Below are 8,676 nucleotides of genomic sequence, written 5' to 3'. Positions count from 1 at the left end.
GAAAATCATGAAAATGTAACTTTGACAAGTTATACCATAACCATACACTACTGAAATATTCCAACTCTTTCATTTCAACGAAAGAAATTCAAAATTAACTTTTAAATATCATTAAAACTTAACTGTGAAAAGTTAAACCAATACCAAACTTGTCTGAAATATTCAAACTCCTGAATTACAATGAATTACATTAACTATTAACATTGAAAATTCAATAAACTGTATCTGTTACATTTTTAACAACATCCAAACAATACTGAAATAGACAAACTCTTTAATTTCAAGGAAATAAATTCAAAATAAACATTGAAAAATAAAGAAACTGTAACTGTGACAAGTTAGACCACAACACAACACTATTGAACTAGTCAAAAACGTTAATTTACTATAAATAAATTCAAATTAACTTTGAAAAATCAATAAAATGTAAAGTAGACACTTTATACAATAAACATACAATATTGAACTATTTAAATTCTTGCATTTCAACGACAGAAATTCAAAATAAACTTTGAACAATAAGGAACATGTAACTGGGACAAGTTACACAACAACCAAAAGATACTTAAATATTACAACTCTTGAATTTCAATGAAATAAAGTCAAAATGAACATTTAACAATCAATAAAATGTAACTGTGACACGGTAAACCACAATCAAAAACTAATGAAATATTCCAACACTTTAAGTTCAAAGAAAGAAATTCAAAATTACAATTTAAAAATCAAGAAATTTTAAATTTGACAAAGTTAACCCACGAAAACACACTACTTAAATATTCAAACTCGTGAATTTAAAATAAATAAATAAAAATGAAATTTTGAAAAGAAAGAACATTTAAAAGTGACACTCTAAAACAAGAACAAAAACTACGGAAATATTACAACTCTTTCATTTAAATGTACTAAATTCGACATGATCTTTTAAAAATCAATAAAATTTAAATTTGACAATGTAAAACATTAAAAAACACTACTGAAATAGTCAAACGCGTGCATTTAAAATAAATAAATTAAAAATGAACTTTGAAAAATCACGAAAATCTAACTTTGACAAGGTAAACAACGAACAAACACTCCTGAAATAGTCCAACTCTTTCTTTTCAAATAAATAAATTAAAAATGAACTATTAAAATACAATAAAATTAAACTGTGACAGTTTAAACTACTGTAAAACACTACTGAAATATTAAAACTCCTTCATTTCAACGAAAAAAAATCAAATTTAAAATTGTAAAATCAAAAAAATGAAAGTGTTACAATGTAAACCCCAACCAAACACTTCTGAAATATTCCAAATCTTGAATTTCAATTACAGAAATTCAAATTAACTTTGAAAAATCAATAAAATGTAACTGTGACATGGTAAACAACAAGCAAAAACTTTTTACATACTCCAGCTTTGTATTTTAAACTAAATAAATTCAAATTAAAATTTAAAAATAAATAAAAATTAAATTTGACAATGTAAAACACAATCAAGCACAACTGAAATATTCCATCTCTTTCTTTTCAAAGAAATAAATTAAAAATTAAATTATAAATAAAAATAACCTTTAACTGTAAAATTTGTTCCCAAGCTCAAACACTGAAAGTTTACATCTAGATATAATAAACTTTATTAAAGAAATATTAAAATATTAATATCGGTACCAGGTCTATTTTAATCTTTCATCACGACCAACAATATACTTACCGAGTATATCAATTTAATGGAGAAGACTTAACGTCCCATAATGCGTTGAAGATAAAGTAACTATTAACTTTTAAACGTAAAACCTCCAAAACACGCTAGTTAATTAACACTCTTTAATTTAAACGGAAGAAATAAAAAATGAAATTTTAAAAATAATTATAATTTATATATTAGAATTTAACACACTCTCAAACTATACTGAAATATTAAATCTCGTTCATTTATAAGTCATAAATTCAAATTATAATTTTATTATAATTTCAATGTATCTAATAAACTTACCCCAAAAATACCTCAAACATGTACTATACTATAAATATATGATACTATAATTTAATAAAACGAGTAATATTAAGTATTAATACAATTTAGATATTAAACTGTCTAAAACACAAACACACAGATGAACTAGTCAAACACTTGAATTTCAACTAATGAAATTCAAAAAGAACTTTTAATAATCAAGAAAATGTAACTGTGACAAGGTAAACCACAACAACACACTACTGAAATATTACAACTCTTGCATTTCAAAGAATGAAATTCAAAAAGAACTTTGAACAATCAAGAAAATGTAACTTTGACAAGGTAACCCACAACATCACACTACTGATATAGTCCAACTCTTGCATTTCAAAGAAAGAAATAAAAAATTAACTTTTAATAATAACGAAAATATAACTGTGACAAGGTAAACCACGTCAAAACACTACTGAAATATAACAACTCTTGAATTTCAATGAAAGAAATTCAAAATTAAATTTGAAAAATCATGAAAATGTAACTGTGACATGGTAAACCACAACAAAACACTAGTGAAATATTCCAACTCTTTCATTTCAATGAAAGAAATTCAAAATAAACTTTGAAAAATAAGGAAAATGTAACTTTGACATGTTAAACCACAACCAAACACTAGTGAAATATTCAAACTCTTGCATTTCCAAGAAAGAAATTCAATATGAAATTTTAAAAATTAATGTAATGTAACTGTGACAAGGTAAACCGCAACCAAACACTACTTAAAAATACAAACTCTTTCATTTCAAATACATAAATTCAAAATCAACTTTGAAAAATAAAGTGAATGTAACTGTGACAAGGTAAACCGCGACCAAACACTACTGAACTAGTCCAACAATTTCAATAAAATTTCATATCAAAAAAATGACATAATAAAACTACACTAAATTTCACGGTGACCATGATAACCGAATTAACCAACTCGATATATATACAACAAATTTAATTAAAACTAAATATTTAAACATTTAATTAGAAATTTTCATGTCAATTAGAAGCTTAAATTGCCAACGCACAAAAACAATACATTAATATTAAAAATCAATAAAGTAAACGTAATAAATTAAAAATTAACTATGAACAATAATGGTACTTTAACTGTGACATGGTAAACCACAACCAAACACTACTGAAATATTCAAACTCTTGCATTTCAAAGAAATAAATTCAAAATGAACTTTCAAAAATAAAGATAATGTAACTGTGACAAGGTAAACCCCTACCAAACACTACTGAAATATTCCAACTCTTGAATTTCAATGAAAGAAATTCAAAATGAACTTTGAAACATCAAGAAAATGTAACTATGACAAGGTAAACCGCAACCAAACACTACTGAAATATTCCAACTCTTGCATTTCAACGAAAGAAATTCAAAATGGACTTTCAAAAATAAAGCGGATGTAACTGTGACAGGGTAAACTACAACATCACACTAGTGAAATATTCCAACTCTTGCATTTCAAATAAAGAAATTCAAAATTAACTTTGAAAAATTAAGTTACTGTATCTGTGACAGTTTAAACAACAACATCACACTAATGAAATATTCCAACTATTGCATTTCAAAGAAATAAATTCAAAAAGAAATTTGAAAAATCAAGATAATTTAACTGTGACATGGTAAAACGCAACAAAACACTCCTGAAATATTACAACTCTTGCATTTCAAAGAAAGAAATTCAAAATGGACTCTCAACAAGTAAGGGAATGTAACTGTGACAGTGTAATCTACAACATAACACTAGAGAAATATTCCAACTCGTTCATTTAAACGAAAGAAATTCAAAATGAACTTTGAAAAATTAAGGGACTGTAACTGTGACATGGTAAACTACAACAGCACACTACTGAAATATTCCAACTCTTGCATTTCAACGAAAGAAATTCAAAATGAACTTTGAAAAACCAAGAAAATGTAACTGTGACAAGGTAAACCTCAACCACAAACTACTGAAATATTAAGACTCTTGCATTTCAACGAAAGAAATTCAAAATGGACTATCAAAAATTAAGTGAATGTAACTGTGACAGGGTAAACTACACCATAACACTAGTGAAATATTCCAACTCTTTCATTTCAAAGAATAAAATTCAAAATTAACTATTAAAAATTAAGGGTATGTAACTGGGACATGTTAAACTACAAAAACACAATAATTAAATATTCAAACTCGTGCATTTAAACGAAAGAAATTCAAAATGAAATTTGAAAAATAAAGAAAATGTAACTGTGAAAATTTAAACCGCACCCAAACACTACTGAAATATTCCAACTCTTATATTTCAATGAAAGAAATTAAAAATGAACTTTTAAAAAATCAGACGTTGGGAGGGGGGAGGGGCCAGGGGCAGGGGGTCGTTCTGTGTCTCAATGCACAAAAAAAGTATAAAAAATGATGAGGGAATGGGGGGGGGAGGGGGGAGGAGGAGGAGGAAGGAGGAGGTGGGAGGAGGAGGTAGAAGGAGGAGGAGGAGGAGGAGGAAGGAGGAGGAGGAGGAGGAGGAGGAGGAGGAGGAGGAGGAGGAGGAGGAGGAGGAGGAGGAGGAGGAGGAGGTGGGAGGAGGAGGAGGGGGGCCGGGGGAGGGCCTTTGGGGCACAGGGAGGGCCTTTGGGGCACAGGGAGGGCCTTTGGGGGCCTGGGGGACATTTGGGGACCGGTGGTTGGCCTTTGGGACCCCGTTGGTCCTTTGGGAGCTCGATGGGCCTTTGGGGGGCCCGGGGATGGCCGTTGAGGGTCTGGGGTGGGCCTTTGGGGGTGCCGGTGGCCCTTTGGGAGCTTGGGGGACCTTTGAGTGTCCGGGGGGGGGGCAGTTGGGGGGCTGGGGGACCTTGGGGGCCGGGTGGAGGGCCTGGGGGCGCCCGGGGGACCTTGGAGGACCGGGGGGCTTCCTTCGGGGTGGGGGTAGGAGGATTGGAACCCTTTGGGGTTGGGTTAGAGGACCTCACAACACTGTTCAAATGGAACTTGTGTATTATAACGACCACAGAGTTTCACCATTAAATTCTCTTCTAAAATCTCTTCAAAAATATTCTTTTAAAATGTCTCTATCTGTTTTGCCGAAATAGTTCCATTACCTGTCTAAAACGGTTTCGCCCAAATAATCCCTAAACGCAAATTCAGCGTGTTCCTGTGTTATTGGCATCTCTGTGCTAATGCATTTCAAATTAATAGGAAACCTTCTCGCGCGCTAAAACAATTCATCTCTAAGATGTTTCTAGCCTAATTGTGTCCATGGCCTTTGGTTATTAATATCCTTTGGAGTTTGACCAGTAGAACTGTACACGAGGCAAAGACATTCATGACCTGGATCTATTCCTGGAAAAATGTTTCTATGTGAAAATTTTTAAAGTCTGACAGATGATGTCATTGATTGATTGATCTGTCAAGAAAGGGAAATTAATTTGTTGTTTCTAAGTGGAATTATTGATTCACGATAGGTGAATTGAGTTCGACAGCACAGGTGTTCTGACTCGTGACAGCACCATGTGGTTTATGGCATGCACTTGTCCAAAAACAACAATAATGAATAAATCACTCAGGCCTAAAGATTAAAGAAGCCTTAATGTTTCTTAATTCCCCCCTTCATGAATCAATAATTTCACCTAGCGATTATGTAAAACAATTTCTCAGGTGCTACTCGTGACAGTCCTAAAGATTAAAGAAGCATTAATGTTTCCTAATTCCCTCTTCGAGAATCAACAATGTCCCCGCCGATTATGCAAATCAATATCTCAGGTTAAGCTAACCAAACAACAATGAAGCCATGTTTGTTTCATAATTCCCCCATCGTGAATCACTAATTTCCCCTAGCGATTATGTAAATCACAGGTTAAAGAAGCCTTAATGTTTCATAAGCCCTTCTTCGTGAATCAATAATGTCCCCGCCAATTATGTAAATCCAGTTCACAGTTTATGTTATCCAAACAACCCAGATGAAATTTGTGTATCTTAAGTACCCCAGTCCGCAGACCTAAGATTAAAGAAGCCTTAATATTTCTTAATTCTCCCCGTCGTGAATCAATACTTCCCCCTCTCGATTATCTAAATCAAGTTCTCAGGTGCTATGCTCGTGACTCAATAATTCCCCCATCGATTATGTAAATCGCCCCTCATGTCATTCGCACGTGGCCAAACAACAACAGATCGATTGACCTTGACACACCCACCCGATTAGACTCGATCGATAATCCTTGAATAAATTATGTCCCGTCAGCATTAAACTAAATTGTAGATGGCAGCAGGGGTGAGGGTCAGGAGTAGCACCTCCCCCTCTACTCTTGTCTGCACGTCAAAAAGTCGAATGTCGCTTATGTTTATACTTGTTTAAATGTTCTCCGGAGCCCTTGTATCTTGGTCCGGCTTTGTATAATGGTTGAGATCGGGAATGATCATACTGTATTAGGTTTATATACAGTGGCCATAACCCTGCAAACAGATCCGACTAAGAACTTAGTTGGCTGTCACACTACGTAAGGAATTTTATGTGCTCGGTGGTTAAGTTATGATAAGTCCTTTCACACAAGGATAACATAAAAATTCATAAGACCATCATAATCGTCGTGTTAAGTCCTCACAATCATCATAAGAAAACTATTCAATAATTAAAAATGTGGAATAGAGACAGAGATTCAAGCTCCGACCAAGCGTGAAATCCTTTCTAGGAAAAGTTCATTAATTTGTCTTCAATATTTATTATTTGTTCATCAAGAAATTCTATTTGGTTGCTGCTATGTTAATTATTATATAACGTAATGTAGATTACGTAACGTAAAATTCTATGTTGACTTGGATTCTACTCGGCACTGCCTGTGTTACGAAAAAAATTTGCTCCTTACCATTGCAAAACTTGACATAAAGTCTAAGTTATGTAAGAGTGAATGGTGCTAGGGTGTAGTGTTAAAGAACCCTATCAAGGCATTTTTATAGTGTGATGTAGATTACATAGTGTAATGCATGTTCTTATTTTAGGCTAGTTTGGAGGCATAATTTATTTATGCATCAAAAAAATTAGGTCTATGCTGAAGTATTAAAATAATGTCTTGCATTGCACTGAAACGTGGACACTGCGTCGACCGTGGACACAGTTTCAGTCACTACGTTGGCATTATCATAAGATTTTTACCCTCCAAATTGCATAAGAAATAGGTGTTGCTAACGAACTGGACAGAACTGATTTGTATCTAAGAAGTGTTGTTGAAAGCTAACAAAAAGGAAAGTATTGTCGGTCTTGTGATTTTGTTTTTGAATTACTCCGTACGACAAATTAACAAGACAACACGTGCATTGCTTCATTTTTGATGGTTTTTCCATGCCATATCTGCCTGCGAATATTACAATTTTTCGCAGCACCAATGCGAATGAACGATTCGGATCAGAGAATCGGCTCTTAGATGTATTAGTATGCTGCTGGTGTCAAGTAACTTTATTGAAACTAAAAAACATTAAGTACAAAGGTACTGCAGATTGTAACGCTGATTCGAATAGAAAAAGCCGCATGTAAAAATTCCTCGACCTTCTTCTGGAATTATGTTTTTAGGTTGTGCACAATAAAGCAAGGTCTCTAAATTTTGACTGCAGAACCCTTGTGATTTTTAATTTATTTGGCAGCTCCGCATTTTCTAACTGCATTCATATAGCATTATGGTTTTTCAGATCCCTTAGGAGTTGCGTGAGGGACCCTGAAGTGCCTCGTGGACTACCGTTTCCGAGTTAATCAATTTCAAATTTATTTGACGTTCATGCAGCAAATACAGCATAGTTATGCAAATATTTCTAAAATTTAGTATTATTATTGTTAATAGGTTTAAAGGCTCGGAAACAGGAAGTTTTTATTTCTTTATACCTGCTTGTTTATTATGTTTTTTTGTATCAGTTTTGTATATGGCTTTGCCAGCTTTGATAGACATGTATATACATACATATATATACCGGGAGCCCGGTGGTAAAAATATATTTTGTTGGGGTTGTTTGACACTTTGTCCCCGAAGGATTTGAACCCCTCCCCCTCATAAAATCTGACTGTTTAGTGCAAATGTTTTAGCTTCTGTTGCTTCTTATGATATCATGTTTAGCTTCTGTTTAGCATTATGTTTAGCTTCTTATGATATCAAGTTAACAATGTCGAGACGAGCTTTGATCACATCAAAAAATTAAATAGTGTACAACGGAGTGTCGATCACAGTCCCTCCCCAAGTAATTCCTCCCTTTTAATCCTCCCTTTTATGTATGAACAAGTATTTTTGTTTTTTCAAATTTTCTTTTTTCAGGTTTCCGAGAAGATGGATGCAAACACAAGTTAAAAAAAGAAAATTAACCACACAAGTTCTAGTGACCTTTTACTAGTCAGAATCCTCTTTTTATTTCTTATATGGAATATTTTGTTGTAAAAATGTATTACATATATATTTTGATAGTTATTTTGGCTTATCAATATTAGGGGAAAAGTATAAAACCTCTTTGGGCCAATCTTAAAGAAGGAGTCTCCTTTATCCCCCCTTCCAGCTAACTCATATATTGTTCAAAACGAAAGGATTTCCCTCGAAAATTAGTAAAATGTGGCCTAAAAAATTTCCTATTTTCGTTTTTGTCACCTTGTAAAGTCTTAACGAAAAGTGTAGAGTGTGCGGCACGAATAACCAGATGGAAGCTACATGGATAGGAAGAAGAAGACC

At 33.1% G+C, this 8,676-nt stretch overlaps 1 protein-coding gene across 2 annotated transcripts in view; it reads left to right on the top strand.

Moving 5' to 3' along the window:
* Positions 1 to 8,421, top strand: part of LOC148945476 (cardioacceleratory peptide receptor-like) — a 593,562-nt gene extending 585,141 nt beyond the window's left edge. For both annotated transcript variants that reach the window (XM_089098593.1, XM_089098594.1), the window contains exon 10: positions 8,272 to 8,421. The gene's annotated coding sequence lies outside the window, so the exon portion shown is untranslated. The remainder of the gene's footprint in view (positions 1 to 8,271) is intronic.
* The last annotated feature ends 255 nt before the right edge of the window (positions 8,422 to 8,676 follow it).

This window comes from Artemia sp. Qi Xiang Cuo, chromosome 13 (assembly GCF_049724085.1).
Source record: "Artemia sp. Qi Xiang Cuo chromosome 13, ASM4972408v1, whole genome shotgun sequence".
Classification (NCBI taxonomy): domain Eukaryota; kingdom Metazoa; phylum Arthropoda; class Branchiopoda; order Anostraca; family Artemiidae; genus Artemia; species Artemia sp. Qi Xiang Cuo.
This window is presented reverse-complemented; position numbering and strand designations above follow the sequence as displayed.